Source organism: Bos indicus x Bos taurus, chromosome 23 (assembly GCF_003369695.1).
Source record: "Bos indicus x Bos taurus breed Angus x Brahman F1 hybrid chromosome 23, Bos_hybrid_MaternalHap_v2.0, whole genome shotgun sequence".
Classification (NCBI taxonomy): domain Eukaryota; kingdom Metazoa; phylum Chordata; class Mammalia; order Artiodactyla; family Bovidae; genus Bos; species Bos indicus x Bos taurus.
Genome location: NC_040098.1, coordinates 322,105 through 344,636, shown reverse-complemented (window position 1 = coordinate 344,636; position 22,532 = coordinate 322,105). Strand labels below are relative to the sequence as shown.

Sequence of the window (22,532 nt, the reverse complement as noted above, 5' to 3'; positions counted from 1 at the left end):
ATTTAAATATCTTGAATAGTGTGGAGATATATATATACACACACACATATATATATATGAATATCGATAAGTTGGATTTTATTGAATTGAATTCAACTTATTTACAAAATAATTTCAAACTTCAGTATTTATTTCTGTTTGTAGGTATTTGCAAAGGGTCTTACAGTTGTTGGTAGTATAAATGTGTCATTCCTGTTTAGTTGTGAAACATAATTTAAAGACACAACTCCTGACCCAAGATTTAATGATGTGATTCTTTTTTTTTTAATTTTATTTTATTTTTAAACTTTACAATATTGTATTGGTTTAGCCAAATATTAAAATGAATCCGCCACAGGTATACATGTGTTCCCCATCCTGAACCCTCCTCCCTCCTCCCTCCCCATACCATCCCTCTGGGTCATCCCAGTGCACCAGCCCCAAGCATCCAGTATCGTGCATCAAACCTGAACTGGTGACTCATTTCATACATGATATTACACATGTTTCAATGCCATTCTCCCAAATCTTCCCACCCTCTCCCTCTCCCACAAAGTCCATAAGACTGTTCAATACATCAGTGTCTTTTTTGCTGTCTCATACACAGGGTTATTGTTACCATCTTTCTAAATTCCATATATATGTGTTAGTATACTGTATTGGTGTTTTTCTTTCTGGCTTACTTCACTCTGTATAATCGGCTCCAGTTTCATCCACCTCATTAGAACTGATTCAAATGTATTCTTCTTAATGGCTGAGTAATACTCCATTGTGTATATGTACCACAGCTCTCTTATCCATTCATCTGCTGATGGACATCTAGGTTGCTTCCATGTCCTGGCTATTATAAACAGTGCTGCGATGAACATTGGGGTACACGTGTCTCTTTCCCTTCTGGTTTCCTCAGTGCGTATGCCAAGCAGTGGGATTGCTGGATCATAAGGCAGTTCTATTTCCAGTTTTTTAAGGAATCTCCAGACTGTTCTCCATAGTGGCTGTACTAGTTTGCATTCCCACCAACAGTGTAAGAGGGTTCCCTTTTCTCCACACCCTCTTCAGCATTTATTGCTTGTAGACATTTGGATCGCAGCCATTCTGACTGGTGTGAAATGGTACCTCACAGTGGTTTTGATTTGCATTTCTCTGATAATGAGTGATGTGGAGCATCTTTTCATGTGTTTGTTAGCCATCTGTATGTCTTCTTTGGAGAAATGTCTATTTAGTTCTTTGGCCCATTTTTTGATTGGGTCATTTATTTTTCTGGAATTGAGCTTTAGGAGTTGCTTGTATATTTTTGAGATTAGTTGTTTGTCAGTTGCTTCATTTGCTATTATTTTCTCCCATTCTGAAGGCTGCCTCTTCATCTTGCTAATAGTTTCCTTTGTTATGCAAAAGCTTTTAAGTTTAATTAGATCCCATTTGTTTATTTTTGATTTTATTTCCAATATTCTGGGAGGTGGGTCATAGAGGATCCTGCTGTGATGTATGTCGCAGAGTGTTTTGCCTATGTTCTCCTTTAGGAGTTTTATAGTTTCTGGTCTTACATTTAGATCTTTAATCCATTTTGAGTTTATTTTTGTGTATGGTGTTAGAAAGTGTTCTAGTTTCATTCTTTTATGCTGGGGTCCAGCCCTGGCTGATCCAGGGTATTTGAAGCGGGAATGGTGTCGGCGAGGATCAGGATACAATAGCTTCAATTAGATATTAATTAGAGACGTAAAGAGTAATAGAATGAGGATAGCTCAGCAGGAAAATTCAGTGGAAAAAGAGGCTGAGTAGCTTGGTTTACGCGGGAGACCAATAAAACTTCAAGACAAGAAGGTTGCACCACTTATGTAGGCCGCAGGCGTCCTTCCGTTCTCCCGAAGGAGAGGAGACACTGAGGCCTCCCTGGTCGGATCTTAAAAGCCCAGGCATAATTAGTAAGCATGGTGGGTTCCGCACTCCAGATGGAGACTCAGCCCGAGTGAGAGAGGGAGCAACATGGGGAGACCAGTATTTCAAGAAACTGATCCCAATTCTTTATTTTCCATGGTCTACTTTTATACACTGAGATGTTATGCAAAAATCACGTGGGGTCAGCAGTCCTGGCTTTTTTGTCAAAGTCAGGCACTTCACACAAATGTATACAGAGGTCTTAGGGGTGTTACATCATCTTCTGGCCAGGGGGGCCTGGTGACAATTTGCGACCCTCTCCTTGTGACAGCAGTCAGTCAACACTTATTTCTCCAGGGGTGATTATTCTTAAAACAGACGTCACTCAAATAAAGTTACATTCCTATAGGGTGAGGGTGTAGTGGGTTTTAGTTAAGGAAAGAATTTACTTAGCCTAAGGTCTAATGTGATTAATATCAAAAGTTAATACTTATTTCTTCTATATATTCATTAATGTGTATAAGGGCAGGGGATGTGGAGTCTTAGCAACAAACATTGACTCAACAAATGAAAAACCCTTCACCAATACAATTTCTAATCAGCCCATTATACCTATACTAATAGTTTTCTAACTTTTCTAAGGAACCTGTTTTTAGAAGGTTTAAAGCATCTCATGCCTCTCATAGTTGGGAGGCTGTGAACAATGACATGTGGCTGGACAAGCCTGTCAGGCAGGCTAGAGAACCTTCAGAGGAGTTTGTAGGTTGAAACACTCCTATCACGCCCAGGAATTATTATTAACTGGAGCTCTAAGTTAACTCCTTCTCTGAAATAGGTGGTGGGGGACAGCCCCCCGTAAAGTCAGAGGAGTAGGTGAGAGCACAAATTAGTAAAGTAGGCAGGCTCTGGTTATGGGGGTAGATGCTCAAGGATTTCCAGGGGGACTCCTGAGGCTTGATCCTGCCTTTGCGTATGTGAGCCTCCTTCCTCATGACCTTTGCCATGGGTGGAGTGCCTCACGCTGGCCCCCAACACTTTTACAAGTGGTTGACCAGTTTTCCCAGCACCACTTGTTAAAGAGATTGTCTTTAATCCATTGTATATTCTTGCCTCCTTTGTCAAAGATAAGGTGTCCATATGTGCGTGGATTTATCTCTGGGCTTTCTATTTTGTTCCATTGATCTATATTTCTCTCTTTGTGCCTGTACCATACTGTCTTGATGACTGTGGCTTTGTAGTAGAGCCTGAAGTCAGGTAGGTTGATTCCTCCAGTTCCATTCATCTTAGAGCTAGAACAAATAATTTCACAATTTGTATGGAAATACAAAAAACCTCAAAGAGCCAATGATGTGATTCTTTACTTCCCCTTGGTAAATTGTGTTATTCACTTTTTCATGCTTCCTTGTTATAAACTGTGAATGTCATACCCCATTTTTAGTATTCCATAAAAATATTATGGGATAAATTTAAATGTAAAATGCATTTTACAATTTTTGAACATAACTGAAGAATGGAATTACTTTAATCATTAACATATTAATCTAATTACAAAATTGGAACAATAAATAAGCACTTTGAGGAAGTACTATAAATTCTTTCCATTGTGAAGTGCTAATATTACAAAAGGGTTCATAATTATCACTTAACATACATATGGAAACAATATTTATAAATTTTGATTAACATAAACAGTAGATCAATTAAAAATAAAATATAATAAAATTAAAAATAAAACACACACCTAAGTGTTTAATTTATATGGTATCAAATATTCAGACTCCAAATTTAAGCTCATTTATTATCAAATATCCAGTTTATGGCTTCCCAGGTGAACCAGTGGTAAAGAATTTGCCTGACAATGAAGGAGATACAAGCTATACAGTTTTGATGCCTGGCACGCTATAGCCCATGGGGATCACTAAGAGTCAGACACCACTGAACACACAACACACACACACACAATCCAAGTTTATAAGCGGTCAGCATTTTCTCTTTTGAGATAATGTTATGTTTTCATGTAGACTTATGGATGAAGTTTTTTTTTTTTTTTCCCTACTATTCAATTTTATTTTTAAACTTTACAAAATTGTATTAGTTTTGCCAAATATCAAAATGAATCCGCCATGGATGGAAGTTTAAAATTAGAGAGGAACACTGTAAAAATTTCTCTCTGATGTTGTCACCTTATTTGAAATAATTGGTTTGTTGGCAAGATCTGTTAATGATAGGGAAATACCCATGAGTTCCAATTAGTCATAGCGAAGAAATTTCATAGATTTTGCCAACCAATAGGATATATGGTAGTGCTTTTAAAGCTTTTACAAAGTTACAATTAATAAATCAAGAGACACTTAGTGTAGCTGAGTTAATTGACATCTTTATCTTATAGCTTTTACTTCTTTCCCAATCAACTAACAGCGGCCTGGGGCCTAGCCATGGAGGTATGTTAGACTCATTCATAGGTGAGATTATTTTTGAGAAATCATGTAATCATACATTCTCAGGTTTAAATACATATTACATATTATACAATCAACCCTCATCCAAGCTTACATTAGATTTAAATCCCTTTTTCAGCATACAAAATAACAAGAAAGGTAGACTCAACTATAGTACTACCAATTTAGAAGCAAGAATATTTTGGTGTCATTTATTTCTTACTGATATATACTTAAATGGGCTTCCCTGGTGGCTCAGATGGTAAAGAATCTGCCTGCCAATGGAGGAGACAAGAGTGTGATCCCTGAGTCCAGAACATCCACTACAGAATGGAATGGCTATGCACTCCAGTATTCTTGCCTGGAAAATTCCGTGGAGAGAAGAGCCTGGAAGGCTACAGTCCATGGGGTCACAAAGAGTTGGACATAATGGAGTGACTAACACTTTCACTTTCTTCTTTCATATATTTAAATTGGTTGAATTAATAATATAATTAGTTGCACTTACATAAGTTAAAATAAATTTGCAAGTCAAATATGCATCCAAAATTTCCCTCACTTAATATTACAACTTTAGAATTTTTTATGACATTGCACAACTTTTTAAAAAAGTATATATTATTCACAAAGATGTACTATATATTATTCAAAGAGATGTGCAATTAAGAGAAAATTTAATTATCTTATTCTCCAGTGTTGAACATTTCATGTTGTTTCTAAATTTTCCACAGCTCTTATTAATAGTATTGGACATATTTGTACATAGCGATTTTTCTGTTTTAAAAATATTTTACATTATGGTTTATTCTTAAAAGAAGTATTTCAGAGGCAAAGAAAAAATGAAAAAATAAAGTAATTTGTATTCCTTCATTGTTGTTTCTAAAACACTTTCATAAACTATGTTTAATTCTTACTTTATTTACACTGTCTTCTTTATATGCTGGGGGGTCCTACTAAAGAATGAGGAAATGCTCTGACAATGGTGCACTTTGTTTCCACACATGAATAAATGTTTCATCTTAGATAATTAAACATAAAGTTTTTCATTCATTTATCTTTGAAAAGATATGCTTTATGAAATATATTTAATTGCATCTATTTCTCTTCTCCTTGGCAAATTTAAAACTGCAAATTTCTTGTTGTATTAGTCATGCACTATCTTGTAAACAGGAATGATGGATGCTGTTGGAAGATGGTAGAAGAAGGCGTGAAAATGCATATAGTAGAAACATAAAGGACTGGGAGGGTCGTTCCTACTGTGGATGGGTGAGCTGCTGCCTTTTGATAATGGTAGGTCAGGCACTAAGGACATTTAAGAGCAGCACCATTTATGACTTTGTATGAATAAGCATACATTAATATACATAGTAAGTTTCCAGTAAATATTTGTTGACTGAGTGAACTTGTAGGAATAAATAGCAAGTAATGGATTTTATATGTGTTTGTGGTAGTTGGTGCATATACACTTATATGTATGGTACATTACCTGTCTTTCTAACTTACCTAGCAAATTATTTCTTTTCTTCACATTACATTTTTATTTACAGCACTTGAAAATAAGTATTTCCTTTCCTTGAAAGATTTGTGTGTTGAACATCTATATGAATTGAGCTTTTTTTTTTTTTTTTAACCAAATCTACTGAAGTTATGCATATTGAAAAGCAGAGATAGTACTTTGCCAGCAAAGGTCCGTCTAGTCAAGGCTATGGTTTTTCCAGTGGTCATGTAAGGATGTGAGAGTTGGACTCTGAAGAAAGCTGAGCACCAAAGAATCGATGCTTTTGAACTGTGGTGTTGGAGAAGACTCTTGAGAGTCCCTTGGACTGCAAGGAGATCCAACCAGTCCATCCTAAAGGAAATCAGTCCTGGGTGTTCGTTGAAAGGACTGATGCTGAAGCTGAAACTCCAGTACTTTGGCCACCTCATGCGAAGAGTTAACTCATTGGAAAAGACTCTGATGCTGGGAGGGATTGGGGGCAGGAGGAGAAGGGGACGACAGAGGATGAGATGACTGGATGGCATCACCAACTCGATGGACATGAGTTTGTGTGAACTCCAAGAGTTGGTGATGGACAGGGAGGCCTGGAGTCCTGTGATTCATGAGGTTGCAAAGAGTCGGACATGACTGAGCGACTGAACTGACCTGAACTGAACTGAAATTATGGGTTTCTCTGCTGGCTCAGATGGTAAAGAATCTGCTTGTAATGTGGGAGACATGGGTTGAATCCCTAGTTTGGGAAGATCCCCTGGATGGCAGGGGTTGGCAACGCACTCCAGTATTCTTGCCTGGAAAATATAATGGACAGAGGAACCTGAGGTCTGGCAGGCTACAGTCCATGGAGTTGCAAAGAATAGGACACAACTGAGCAACTAACACAAACACACACACACACACACACACACACACACACACACACTGAAGCTATGAATATACAGAATATGTATATTAAATTATATAGAGAGAAGAATTTTGAAAAATAAAATAATCTTTTAACATATACCCAAATTATCTTTAAGGTAAAATATCCATAACATGCACTTTTCTAGAGGCATTTAAATATTTTCATGCTTACTCTGGAGAGTATTCAGAAACTCTTAAACTGGAGTGCAGGTTTCCTTCAAATGTTTATTTATTTCTCATACAGTGGAGAGATTATAGGTCAACAGAGCTGGAGGACATGGACATTTGAATTCCTGCTGAGTTTATGCTTTGGGGAAACAAGCATATCCTTACTTTTGGAGAATGACAATTTAATACCAAACAATTACTCATCATCTGATAGGTTTCAGGCACTGAGGACATTATCCCAATGACTCTAGGGGGACAGTAAGAAAACACAACTGAATAGTTTATGTGTTCTTATAGGTACCAGAAAGGATGTTTCACCAAGGACTTATACATATTTCCCTAAACTCCCCCGCTTTGCAAATATTTCTTCATCATGTTTTTTCTTTCCACAGTTAGGAGATGAGATGTCAAACTGAAATTCCATCATGGAAAAGGGAATAACTCTTACCTGTGAACAGCAGTTCTTAGCCTATAAAATACATCTAAGAATTATGATTTGGCGTGCTGTGGTTCATGGGGTCTCAAAGAGTCGGACTCGACTAAGCGACTGAACTGAACTGAACTGAACTGAATCTCATGGACACAGTGAAGGGCCCAAAGAACTGAGATGATGCAGTAAAGTCTAATGGGATCAGAACAAGAAGGAGAATTCAGTTCTCAAGTAGACAGTCCAGTGTTTTCTCAGTAAATTACACACCAAATTTGCCCTACAGATGGTTTACAGGTGACTGGTGCTAGGTATCTGAAGAGATAGAAAGCTTTATGGAGGAAATAAGAAAAAATTGAAACAAATACTGGGACAAAGTGTCAAGGGCATACTCTACAGTTACAGTGACTGCACTATTTTGTTGTAAGTTCAGACCACGATCCTTTGGTGATGAACAGGTATCATTCTTTGTTACTTTGTAAATAAGTCAGGCCCCAGGAAGCTATTACTTGATGAATGGATGGCCTCAGCCGTTCCAAGAATGTGACTGAATTTGTTCTCCTGGGACTCACACAGAATCCACACTTGCAGAAAATACTCTTCATTGTCTTTCTATTCATTTTTTTTTTAAATCTACTGTTCTGTCCCATCTGCTCATTGTCATCACCATCTCCCTCAGCCCTACACTTTCTGTGCCCATGTACTTCTTTCTCACCTACTTGGCTTTATTAGATGCCTCCTTCACCTCGGACACCACTCCTAAATTGATCATAAACCAAAATTGAATCTCCTTGCTGTCCAAGACTTTTAGGAGTCTTCTCTAACATCACAGTTTGAAAGCATCAATTCTTCAATGCCTACCCTTCTTTATGGCCCAACTCTCATGTCTGTATATAACTACTAGAAAAATCACAGCTATGATTATACAGAACTTTGTCAGCAAAGTAATGTGTCTGCTTTTTAATATGTTTGTCATAACTATTCTTTCCAGGAGCAAATGTCTTTTAATTTCATGGCTGCGGTCACTATCTCAGTGATTTTGGAACCCAATAAAGTAAAGTATGTCACTGTTTCCCCATTTATTTGCCATGAAGTGATGGGACCGAATGCCATGATTTTTTTTTTTTTTGAGTGTTGGGTTTTATGCCAGCTTTTTCACTCTCCTCTTTCACTTTCATCAAAAGACTCTTTTGAACATATGTAAATTATTTCTTCACTTTTGGATGTTGCTATAGACTTAAAGATTTTGTCCCTCTCCAAAAGCATAAGTTAAATCCTATTTAATGTGGGAGTATTTGAAGGTGGGCCCTTTGCCCAATGAATAGGTCATAAAACTGTTGTGAAGAAATGTTAGAGAATTCTTTAGACCCTTCTGCCATGTGACAACACAGGGAAAAGATGGCCATCTATGAATGAGGTAGGGGAACTCACCAGATATGAAGTCTGTCTGCAGCTTAATCTTGGATTTCCTAGCCACTAAACTTGTGAAAAATGTTTATTATTTAATCCTTCTACTATGGTGTCATGTAATTGTAGTCCAAATGAATTAAGAGAGATATTAATTAATTTTCATATTTGTGTATTTATTTCAAGCAATGGGATAAATATCTTTATTAACTATCTATGTTTGTTGATCTATAAGCTCCCTGAAGTCAAGAAAACTTATATCATTCTCTGTTTATCACACAATGTAAGATACATAATATCGACTCTGAAAGTGAAAGTGAAAGTCGGTCAGTCATATCCAACTCTTTGCGACCCCATGGACTATACAGTCCATGGAACTCTTCAGGCCAGAATACTGGGGTGGGTGGCCGGTCCCTTCTCTGGGGGATCTTCCCAACCAAGGGATCAAACCCAGGTCTCCCACAATGCAGGCGAATTCTTTATCAGTTGAGCCAACAGGGATATTAATCATTTAGTCATGTCTGACTCTTTGAGACCCCATGAACTTTAGCCCACCAGGCTCCTCAGTCCATGGAATTCTCTACGCAAGAATACTGTAGTGGGTTCACCATTTCCTTCTTCAAAAACCCAAAAAAGATGTCCTTTTCATTATAGGGGACTGGAATGCAAAAGTAGGAAATCTAGAAACACCTGGAGTAACAGGCAAATGTGGCTTTGGGATATGGAATGAAGCAGGGCAAAGACTAATAGAATTTTGCCAAGAAAATGCACTGGTCATAACAAACACCCTCTTCCAACAACACAAGAGAAGGCTCTACACATGGACATCACCAGATGGTCAACATTGAAATCAGATTGATTATATTCTTTGCAGCCAAAGATGGAGAAGCTCTATACAGTTAACAAAAACAAGACCAGGAGCTGACTGTGGCTCAGATCATGAACTCTTTATTGCCAAATTCAGACTTAAATTGAAGAAAATAGGGAAAAACACTAGACCAGTCAGGTATGACCTAATACAAGTCTCTTATGATTATACAGTGCAAGTGTGAAATAGATTTAAGGACCTAGATCTGATAGATAGAGTGCCTGATGAACTATGGAATGAGGTTAGTGACATTGTACAGGAGATAGGGATCAAGACCATCCCCATGGAAAAGAAATGCAAAAAAGCAATATGGCTGTCTGGGGAGGCCTTACAAATAGCTGTGAAAAGAAGAGAAGTGAAAAGCAAAGGAGAAAAGGAAAGATATAAGCATCTGAATGCAGAGTTCCAAAGAATAGCAAGAAGCGATAAGAAAGCCTTGCCCAGCAATCAATGCAAAGAAATAGAGGAAAACAACAGAATGGGAAAGACTAGAGGTCTCTTCAAGAAAATTAGAGATATCAAGGGAACATTTCATGCAAAGATGGGCTCGATAAAGGACAGACCTAACAGAAGCAGAAATTAAGAAGAGGTGGCAAGAATACACAGAAAACTCTACAAAAAAGACCTTCATGACCCAGATAATCACGATGATGCGATCACTGACCTAGAGCCAGACATCCAGGAATGTGAAGTCAAGTGGGCCTTAGAAAGCATCACTACGAACAAAGCTAATGGACGTGATGCAATTTCAGTGGAGCTATTTCAAATCCTGAAAGATGATGCTGTGAAAGTGCTGCACTCAATAGGTCAGCAAATTTGGAAAACTCAGCAGTGGCCACAGGACTGGAAAAGGTCAGTTTTTATTCCAATCCCAAAGAAACACAATGCCAAAGAATGCTCAAACTACCACACAATTGCACTCATCTCACACGCTAGTAAAGTAATGCTCAAAATTCTACAAGCCAGGCTTCAGCAATATGTGAACTGTGAACTTCCTGATGTTCAAGCTAGTTTTAGAAAAGGCAGAGAAACCAGAGATCAAATTGCCAACATCCGCTGGATCATGGAAAAAGCAAGAGAGTTCCAGAAAAACATCTCTTTCTGCTTTATTGACTATGCCAAAGCCTTTGACTGTGTGGATCACAATAAACTGTGGAAAATTCTGAAAGAGATGGGAATACCAGACCACCTGATCTGCCTCTTGGGAAATTTGTTTGCAGGTCAGGAAGCAACAGTTAGAACTGGACATGGAACAACAGACTGGTTCCAAATAGGAAAAGGAGTTCGTCAAGGTTGTATATTGTCACCCTGCTTATTTAACTTATATGCAGAGTACATCATGAGAAATACTGGACTCTAAGAAACACAAGCTGGAATCAAGATTGTTGGGAGAAATATCAATAACCTCAGATATGCAGATGACACCACCCTTATGGCAGAAAGTGAAGAGGAACTCAAAAGCCTCTTGATGAAAGTGAAAGTGGAGAGTGAAAAAGTTGGCTTAAAGCTCAACATTCAGAAAACGAAGATCATGGTATCCGGCCCCACCACCTCATGGGAAATAGATGGGAAAACAGTGGAAACAGTGTCAGACTTTCTTTTTTGGGGCTCCAAAATCACTGAATATGGTGACTGCAGCCATGAAATTAAAAGACACTTACTCCTTGGAAGGAAAGTTATGTCCAACCTAGATAGCATATTCAAAACCAGAGACATTACTTTGCCGACAAAGGTTCATCTAGTCAAGGCTATGGTTTTTCCTGTGGTCATGTATGGATATGAAAGTTGGACTGTGAAGAAAGCTGAGCGCCGAAGAATTGATGCTTTTGAAGTGTGGTGTTGGAGAAGACTCTTTAGAGTCCCTTGGATTGCAAGGAGATCCAACCAGTCCATTCTGAAGGAGATCAACCCTGGGATTTCTTTGGAAGGAATGATGCTAAAGCTGAAACTCCAGTACTTTGGCCACCTCATGCGAAGATTTGACTCATTGGAAAAGACTGTGATGCTGGGAGGGATTGGGGGCAGGAGGAGAAGGGGACGACAGAGGATGAGATGGCTGGATGGCATCACCGACTCAATGGACATCGGTTTGGGTGGACTCCAGGAGTTGGTGATGGACAGGGAGGCTTGGTGTGCTGAGATTCATGGGATCTCAAAGAGTCTGACATGACTGAGCGACTGAACTGAATTGAACTGAACTGTATAGGAGCCATTTTCAGTAGCTCGATAGTAGGATTAAGTCCAAAGCTTCTTGTCAAGAAATCACTGGTTGATAAAATTAGTTGTCACTGGGGAGCTGATAGACCAAAGTGCCTGTTAAAGTGGGTGACGCTTTGGCACCATGTGTTCTAAGTAATTAAAGCAGCACATCGTCCATGGAGGCCGGAGACTGCACTGGAAGGAGGCAGTGAGCACGGTTTGTCACATACCTCAGAGAATGCACTTTTTCCTTCCCTGCTTCATGAGCCAAAGGCTGGGACTGGAGTCACAAGGCATCTCTAAGTAAGGCTGATCTAAAGAATATGTCATAGTCCTTACCTCAGTGTAGCTCATAGCTCCAAGAAATTACACTCTAAAGAAATACCTGGCATTTTCATGTAGAAGCCTCTACATCAGTGAGTAAGTACATTGGATTAGATTTTAATAAAGGCTTTTTTTTTTTTTTTAAGAACAGTTTTAGGTTCAGAGTTTAATTGAAAGGAATGTACAGGTTTTTCATATACCCCTACCCCTACACATACGTAGTATCTCCCATTATCAGCTTCTCCTAGAGTTGATTTGTTCCAAATTTGTTACAGATGATGAACTTACATTGACACATAATAACCCAAAGTCCATAGTTTACCTTAGGGTTCTCTCTTGTTGTTGCATATTTCATGAATTTGGAGAAAAGTATAATGATATGTGTCCATCATTATATCAATAGTATCATACATACAGAGTGTTTTCACTGCTCTGAAAATCCTCTGATTTCATCTATTCATCTATTAATTTCATCTATTCCCACCAATTCATATTAAATTTCTAAATTACGAGATAGAATAAAGGTTATATATATTTTTTGAGCCCATCTCTCAATGTAAGGAATCTGTCATAGTTTAAAGTACTTGAGGAGAGTGCTTGCCATTATATGGTACTGGGTACTAGATTTACTTAGGATTCATAGTCCTGGAAGTTAGTCTATTTATAGAGCTCTTTAACAAATCAATGGGAAAGTAAATATGATAGATCTCTTCATCATTTAAACAACACAATTTATTATTCTACTTGGCTAGGGTTTTGAATCCAGGCCATATTCAGTTGAATAAAGAACTCATATTATGTAATACTCTAATTAAGATCTTTCATTATAATGCCTGTCCTCCTAAATTCTAAAAGGTGTCTTTAACTGATGTAAGCATGCAGCAATATGGAAATAATTTTATAAATATGTTCTTTAGTGATAGAAACATAGTCATAAACCTCTAATCTAATTGTATAGATTACATATTTTAATAATGTTTAATAAACAAGAATAAGTCTTTCTGTCTCAAATAAACTATCTTTCCTTCACAGGACTCTGGATCACATTAGTGTTGAAAAAATTATCTTACAAATGACAAGGAAAAGGAGGTTAAGAATTGACATTTTAAAGCTGGCATTGAAAACTATGGATTCAGGTTGTTTGAGGATTTTAATTTTATCCGTGTTCTTAATTAAGACAACAACCACAGAAGAGAGCACCCTTCTGTTTGATTCTCTGTGAATCATGTGAGAGTTTTCAGCTCTGTTCACAAATATTCTGTTTGTCTTCTTTTTTTTTTGTCACATAACTAGATTGCATCTCCTTCCTCCTTACTGAAATTTATATTAGTTTGTAAATCTGAATACTGGCATATGCTGAAACCTATTAATTGCACTCCTAGGAAACATTTTTATGTTCATAATTACTGTTCATAGTAGTCAGTCAAATATCTATTGACTAGATATTGAATTAATACATTTTGAAATAATCCCACAATGGAGTATGATATACCAGTGGAAATGAATTTACAACTAAATTCAACAACAAAATAAAACATAGTATTGTTGGATGAAAAAAATAAAAGCAATTACAAGAAGTCTGCATAAAGGATGTAAAGTTCTGTAAAATTCAAAGCCAGGGAAAATATATATTGATAAAAGTGTTTTATTTTTAGCACAAAATTAAAATGCCTCTTATCTTTAAGATTAGGTGGGCAGCAGATAGGAAAGTGTTTAAAATGTTTAATTATGGGTAATATTTTAGTTCTTGAGATGGTAGTAAGTTTACTAGAATTCATTTTATTATTTACATAAATGAAAAAAAGCAGTATGGAGTAGGAAATGGCAACCCACTCCAGTATTCCTGCTTGGAAAATTCCATGGATGGAAGAGCCTGGCAGGCTAGAGTCTACAGGAGTTGCAAAGAATTGGACATGTCTGAATCGACACACCCGAACTGGTGTATGTGAACAAAAAAAAACAATAACATAAAAAGAATAAATGAGGTGGATGAAACTGGAGCCTATTATACAGAGTGAAGTACGCCAGAAGGAAAAACATAAATACAGTATACTAACGCATATATATGGAATTTAGAAAGATGGTAACAATAACCCTGTGTACGAGACAGCAAAAGAGACACTGATGTATAGAACAGTCTTATGGACTCTGTTGCAGAGGGAGAGGATGGGAAGATTTGGGAGAATGGCATTGAAACATGTAAAATATCATGTAAGAAATGAGTTGCCAGTCCAGGTTCAATGCACGATACTGGATGCTTGGGGCTGGTGCACTGGGATGACCCAGAGGGATGGTATGGGGAGGGAGGAGGGAGGAGGGTTCAGGATGGGGAACACATGTATACCTGTGGTGGATTCATTTTTATATTTGTCAAAACTAATACAATTATGTAAAATTTAAAAATAAAATAAAATTTAAAAAAAAGAATAAATGAAACATGGTAAAATTGTTTGGAAATGAATGAATTTTACAGTTGAAAACTTATTATAAAAATGGGTTTCCTCTATTGGTTGGTTCTGCTTACTTATTTGTTGACTTCATTTTTAATCTGACTGTCTCCATTATGGTAAAATTAGGCAGGAGTTCCCAGTCTACATTTTTGGCAATTCTATTAGGAAAAAAAGATAGTGAATTTTCTCAATAATGAATAAAATTATTTTAATAAGATGTTTTCCTTAATAAGTATCTCTTTATTAATTAGCAAAACAAATGGATATGAATTAGAAGAATAAAAAAAGAGAGAAATTTATACTCAGTGCTCACATACATATCACTCATCAGACTACTTGCTACAGATCTGTGGTTTCTAGGTGAAGGAAGGCTCTAGCACACAGAATACAATCTTGTTTCAAGCACCATGATGCCTTCCCTAGATTGTAATTAAACATAGCTTACAAGAGATAGAGAATAAAAACATAGGGGCACCTTGGAGCACTGGGTGGAGCAGAGTAGCTTCTTGGTGATCCCTTTTTTTTTTTTTTTTTTAACCAAAGTCAATTTTTTTTTCTTCTTCCTCTCTTCTGTCACCCTCCCTGCCATCCATTTGAATTTTCCTCTTTTTCCCTGGTATCTTTGGTCAGCCTGAGGTACCTAATGCCTTCAAACCCTTTTTCATACTTGGTTCCTAAGTATAAGGAGGGGCAATTTACTCTTCTACTGGCTCAGAGGACAAACCAAAACTTAAACTTATTACAACATTGGGGATGTTTCTGATGAGCAAAGAAAGGGAAACATTAGGGAATACTACTCTCTGTGATGCTAATATCTAACATCATTATGTCTTAAAATATTCCCTTTAGAATGTACTATTTTTTTCAGCATTCCATGAAAAGGCTGTTTTCAAAAAGGGATGGAAAGCCTTGATGCTAATTTAGAGGGTTCTAACAGGTAAGTGACAGACTACTCACATAATTGTAATAAGAGAGGCATCATGCAGAATAATTTAGCAAATTTAAAAGTATATTTCCACATGTCTTTTTCCCCTTAAGAAGTAAGAAGAAACTAATACAGATAGTGACTGTGGCATAAGCTTCTTGGAGAATGCCAACTTCTCCACATCCAAAAGACAGCTTTAAATAGAAAGCTGTATATCACAGATGAAAAGTGTTACTCTCTTCATGTTTCTACAATGATATTTTAAGAATATAACTTATAGTTGACATGCATCTGGATTTATTTTGAAACAGTGGATAACTACACCTGACAGAAGGTTCAGAGGAAACATAATAAAGTGGGGGTTAAGAACTGCATAATGAAGGTGAAGGGTAATATGCCATATATGTGGGAGGGAAATTTCCATCTTTCTCTAATTTAGGCTTTTGAGGGATAAAGAACCTGGGTAGATCCTTTCACATTCCCACAGATAAAGGTACATTTTTCATAGAATTAAATTAATGTCGAGATTTTCTTAAAGATAAAAGTGAAAGATAAACAAATCAGGGAGGGTGGTATAGTTTAAGACAGTCCTAAGGAAACCAAAGTTTTCCTGTGGCTTCTGCAATAAAACACATTGGTCAAGTTGAAGGGCTCCCCTGGTGGCTCAGACCATAAAGAATCTGCCTGCAATGTGGGAGACCTGGGTTCGATCCCTGGTTTGGGAAGATCCCCTTGAAGAGGGGATGGCAACTTACTCCAGTATTCTTGTCTGGAGAATCCCTGTGGATAAAGGATGCTGGCAGGCTACAGCATGCACACACAACCCTGTCAGGTAGAAGGATCAAACATGACACCTTGTCTTTCATTCTCTTTTTCTCATCACCTTTTCTGTGATTTTCTTGCAGCTCATCTATTTTAGCTCCCAGCTCAACATGCTTTCTTTTACTGTTTTGAGATACTTAACCATTCTAAAATTGGCTAAACTTGTTTGAAAATTTAAAGTAATTGCAGTAGTTAGTATAAAGTAATGCTGTTTTATCAGTGCAGTTTTGTCTCTAGATTATTACAACTCATCTTTGTGTCAGATACCTTTGAGAATTTGACTTCTGGTAAAAGTCGACATATGGTCATACAGAGAGACATATAGAAAAATATCCATCGATGTTAGAAGGATAGGAAGAATATCAAGGCTGTCCTTATTTTCTTGAAGGGACAAGGATTCATGTAAAAAGTGTAGAAAAAGCACAATGATCATCTTCAGTTCAGTTCAGTCTCTGAGTCATGTCCGATTCTTTGCAACACCATGAATCGCAGCACGCCAGGCCTCCCTATCCATCACCAACTCCTGGAGTTCACTCAGACTCACATCCATCGAGTCAGTGATGCCATCCAGCCTGTCGTCCCCTTCTCCTGCCCCCAATCCCTCTCAGCATCACAGTCTTTTCAAATGAGCCAACTCTTCCCATGAGGTGGCCAAAATACTGGAGTTTCAGTTTTAGCATCATTCCTTCCAAAGAAATCCCAGGGCTGATCTTCAGAATGGACTGGTTGGATCTCCTTCAGAATGGACTGTTTGGATCTCCTTGCGGTCCAAGGGACTCTCAAGAGTCTTCTCCAACACCACACTTCAAAAGCATCAGTTCTTTGGTGCTCAGCTTTCTTCACAGTCCAACTCTCCATATATGACCACAGGAAAAACCATAACCTTGACTAGACGGACCTTTGTTGGCAAAGTAATGTCTCTGCTTTTGAATATGCTATCTAGGTTGGACATAACTTTCCTTCCAAGGAGTAAGTGTCTTTTAATTTCATGGCTGCAGTCACCATCTGCAGTGATTTGGAGCCCAAATAAATAAAGTCTGACACTGTTTCCACGGTTTCCCATCTATTTCCCATGAAGTGATGAGACCGCATGCCATGATCTTCATTTTCTGAATGTTGAGCTTTAAGCCAACTTTTTCACTATCCACTTTCACCTTCATCAAGAGGCTTTTTAGTTCCTCTTCACTTTCTGCCATAAGGGTGGTCATCTGCATATCTGAGGTTATTGATATTTCTCCTGGCAATCTTGATTCCAGCTTGTGTTTCTTCCAGTCCAGCATTTCTCATGATGTACTCTGCATATAAGTTAAATAAACAGGGTGACATATACAGCCTTGACGAACTCCTTTTCCTATTTGGCACCAGTCTGTTGTTCCATGTCCAGTTCTAACTGTTGCTTCCTGACCTGCATACAGATTTCTCAAGAGGCAGGTCAGGTGGTCTGGTATTCCCATCTCTTTCAGAATTTTCCACATTTTATTGTGATCCACACAGTCAAAGGCTTTGGCATAGTCAATAAAGCAGAACAGATGTTTTTCTGGAACTCTCTTACTTTTTCCATAATCCAGCTGATGTTGGCAATTTGATCTATGATCACCTTGCTGCTGCTAAGTCGCTTCAGTCATGTCCAGCTCTGTGCGATCCCATAGACGGCAGCCCACCAGGCTCCCCCGTCCCTGGGATTCCCAGGCAAAAACACTGGAGTGGGTTGCCATTTCCTCCTCCAATGCATGAAAGTGAAAAGTGAAAGTGAAGTCACTCAGTTGTGTCCAACTCTTAGCGAACCCATGGACTGCAGCCTACCAGGCTCCTCAGTCCATGGGATTTTCCAGGCATGAGTGCTGGAGTGGGGTGCCATTGCCTTCTCTGATGATCACCTTAGGCATTCCAAAGTCCTAAAATGTTACATGGCCAAGTGGTGCTGTTCTGAGTACATGTTCTACTCCAGGTTGTGGAGCTGATTAAATTATTTAAAATTTATCTCATTTTGTTTTTTCACACATATAAATTTGGAGCACATATACCTGTTCACCATACCATACATACTATACAGATGGCCACAGTAAATTAATAATGTGAATGTGCCTTTAATCAGAATAGTACTAAAACAATTAGATAATTATTACAAGTAGTAACTAAGAAGGTTCAGCTTAAAAATACTTATTAAGCATGTACATTTTACAAGGCATTGGGTTTGAATCTGGGGAGAGCAAAATCCTGAAGACTTCAAAGAGTTTCTTTCTATGAATGAAGCTAAAGGAAGCTCGCACAGTTTTGATTTTAAGGATAGTATGTGATAGCATAAGAAAAGCTATAAAAGAAACTTTAAAGAACTGGAAAATTTCCTCAAAGCAATCGCTGATGGGTTTCACAAGAGATTACTTTTTTAAATTAGTGTTTTTTAATTGAATGATGAGTGCTCTACAGAATCGAGCTGTTTTCTGCCAAACCTCTGCCTGAGCCAGCCATAGATACCTTTAGCAGTTGGGCCCTGAGTTTCAGGACAGAGTATCTAGAGATAAAATTACAGGGAAGGAGGGAAGGAGACTACTGAATACACTGTGGATTGAATATTTGATAAAAAGTCATAATTATTTGCAAGTTAATGATTAATCATGTGTATTTATGGGCTTCCCTGGTGGCTCAGATGGTAAAGAATCTGCCTGCAAGGCAGGGGACCTGAGTTTGATCATTAGGTTGGACAAATCCTCGAGGGAAGGGTATGGCAACCCACTCCAGTATTCTTGACTGGAAACTTCCATGGACAGAGGCATCAGTCCGTGGACTTGCAAAGAGTCAGACATGACTGAGTGACTAACACATACACACATGTATTTATAATGTTAAAAAGCACATGTATTTATGATTCTGAATTTATCTTACAAGTGTATGTCCTAATGTATAAATAAGGTTGTTCTAGAAATAGACAATTTAAAGAGATTGATAACATGCAAAACAGAAGCCATATACTCAAAAGAGTGGCCACAATCACCCACTGTATTTTCAAGTACAACTACTTCATGATGGATCACTCATTCAAATCCATATGGAAGGGATGAGTTTATCGCACTGACTGAAATGCCAAGGCTTAGTTCCCTGACCATTTAAGATCTTTGCCAACAATTACATGGTCTAAAGAGATTATTTTCTAAAATTCAGAAATATTAAATAACTTTGACACTTTCCCAGCAGGAGTTTTTGATTTGCAGGAAGATAATACATGATTCAACTACTTTAAGGGGAAGAACATCTATTGAGGAGGAGAAAAATAACAGATAAGGATCATTGTCTATTTGGTTTATCAGTTCATGCTTTGGTGGCTCACAGCTTTCAAGATGATGCACTAAAGATATGGGTGGGATGGAGGATGAATGCAGTGGGGTAAGTTTTCCAAAGTATATTTAAATTTCTCATATTCAGTTTATATTTTTACTTGCACATGGTGTTATTTTCAACATCATATTGACAATAAAAATCTAGAGGAAAGATTTGTTCTATGAAGTGAAGTCAGTGATAATATTTCTTTCCACACATGAAAAAATACTAACTCTTCATTGAAGGAAATGATGTTTCAAAGTTGAATAATGATTGATTTTGCAAAGACAGAAAACAATTTTAATATAGGCAGTTACTGACTATCCACTGTTCCTCTTGACTAAAATTATATGTTCCTCTGTCTTCTGAATATTTGTTCTATTACAGTAATGTGGAGATTCCAGGTGCCCAGATAAAACAAATTCTACTGGGGACTACAACCATGATTAGGCCCAAAAAGAACTATCTGCTGACATCTCTTCAAAGGACCTCAGTTCTAAAATGCTTAAGCAAAGCATTTGAAATTTAAATATATAAACTATTGAGTGAATACCCCTAGTAGTTTATGTGTAAACTCTGGAACTTTTCATTTTTTGAAGGGTGTTTTCAGAAATGGGAAAAAAATAAAACTGGTAATGGAAATATTTGTGATATTATCAGCCACCGAAGAACATTCACTTCCCTCCATTGAAGTTCACTTCTCTCCATTAGTGTATGTCAAGTATTAAATATCATAAAGTTGTTTCAAAGTAAGGACAATATATTTAAAGATTATAAGTGTTTTATCTTCCTCTTTTTAAGCTGTCACATATGGAATAGAATGCTCAATGGAGTGGATCATATTATAGACTAATAAAATATCTATCACTGTTATATTTGCTTATCTAAATGTTTATATATACATACATATATATATATATATATATATATATATATATATATATATATCTCATTGATATATGGAGACATTTTTTAGGGGATGAGACTGGGCTGTTATTTTAACATTTATATTATGAACTTCCAAAGGCAGTAAAATATATCCAAAATGCCAACGGATACAGTAATTAAGTTAATATAATGGAGCTGTATTTCTTAATATTCATTAGGCAAAATTAATGAGAATCATGTAAAATACACAAATGGTTGTATTTGAAGAGTGCTATAGAAAAGTTTCTATATAGAAAATTTCTTCCTTTTCTATTTATCTTTATCTGATACCTGTTTCTCTACATGCATAGCCCCTAGGATGATTGCTGATGCCCTTTTGAAGAATGCCATTATCTCTTTCAATGAGTGCATAGTACAAATTTTTTCATTCCATTTCTTTGGCTGCCTGAAGATCTTCATCCTCATCCTCAAAACTGTTGACTGCTATGTGGCCATCTGTAAGCCCCTGCATGACATGACCATCATGAGTCATCAAGTCTGTGGTGTGTTGGTGGCTGTGGCCTGGGTGGGGTCCTGAGTGCATTCTTCAGCTCAGATTTTTCTGACCCTGAGTTTACCTTTCTGTGGTCCCAATGTGATTGATCACTGTCTATGTGACTTGCAGCCTTTGTTACAACTTGCCTGTACAGAAACCTATGTGACCAACCTACTCTTGGTGTCCAACAGCGGGGCCATTTGTACAGTGAGTTTTGTTATGCTGATGTCCTCCTATTCTATCTCCTTTCATTCTCTTAGAAACCACAGTGCTGAGGGGAGGAAAAAAGCCCTCTCCACCTGCATCTCCCACATCATGTGGTCATCTTGTTCTTTGGTCCTTGCATATTTATATACACTTGCCCTGCAACCACCTTCTCCATAGATAAGATGATAGCTGTGTTTTACACACTTGGAACACCTTTGCTTAACCCTCTGATTTATACACTGAGGAATTCAGAAGTGAAAAATGCCATGAGGATGTTATGGAGCAAGAAGTTGGTCTCAGATGACAAAAAATGAATGGAAGTTGCAAAGTTTTCTTCGTAGTTTGGATTGATCTTAAAGAACCTGATAGATAATAATATCCTCTTATTGTGGAGTTAATATAATCCTAACTCAGAGTGTGAAGATTACTTCCTTTAGTAAAATGGGCAATGTGACCACACATGCTAGTTAGTATTGAGTCAAATATTTGTAGAACTGACAGCATCAGGTATGCACAGTCATGTAAGATCATGGTCTTAGTCATTCATTGCTGTCTCTGCCTCTCTTGTCTCTCTAACATCGCTGTAGTTTTGATCTACTGTTTTCCTCCCTTGTGTTGACTTCTGGATTTCTTTGTTTAACATTACACTATATATAAAAAAAAAAAAAAAAACAAACATTACACTATATGCTTTATCTACAGCCTGACATACTTTTGTCTCAAAGAGTTTATTTATTAGATACTGTGATCAAATGTCTGATCATGGACCTTCAACTTTGTTCTTCTTACTGACTTCAGAATAAATCACCAGGTTCAAATAATAATAGTTGTTGCTGCTGCTGCTAAGTTGCATCAGTCATGTCTGACTCTGTGCGACCCCATAGACAGTAGCCTACCAGGCTCCCCCATCCCTGGGATTCTCCAGGCAAGAACACCGGAGTGGATTGCCATTTCCTTCTCCAATGCATGAAAGTGAGAAGTGAAAGTGAAGTCACTCGGTCGTGTCTGACTCTTAGTGACCCCATGGACTGCAGCCCACCAGGCTCCTCCGTCCATGGGATTTTCCAGGCAAGAGTACTGGAGTGGGGTGCCATTTCAAATAATAATAGTATATACATATTATAAAGACAAAATATTTAATCTAGGAAACCTCTCTTCTTTTTCTTGGGCTATAGTTCAAATTTTTTTCTGTATATTTGCCTAATTGTTTTAGAAAAGTGACAGAACATTATGAGAAAATTCACTTTTTTGTAGTAGTTTTTTCCTTAGGGAGGTCTGACTGTTGGGGTTGAACTCATATTAAC

At 37.5% G+C, this 22,532-nt stretch overlaps 1 pseudogene; it reads left to right on the top strand.

Moving 5' to 3' along the window:
• The first annotated feature begins 7,804 nt into the window (after positions 1–7,804).
• Positions 7,805–21,542, top strand: LOC113882245 (annotated as a pseudogene).
• Positions 21,543–22,532: the final 990 nt, after the last annotated feature.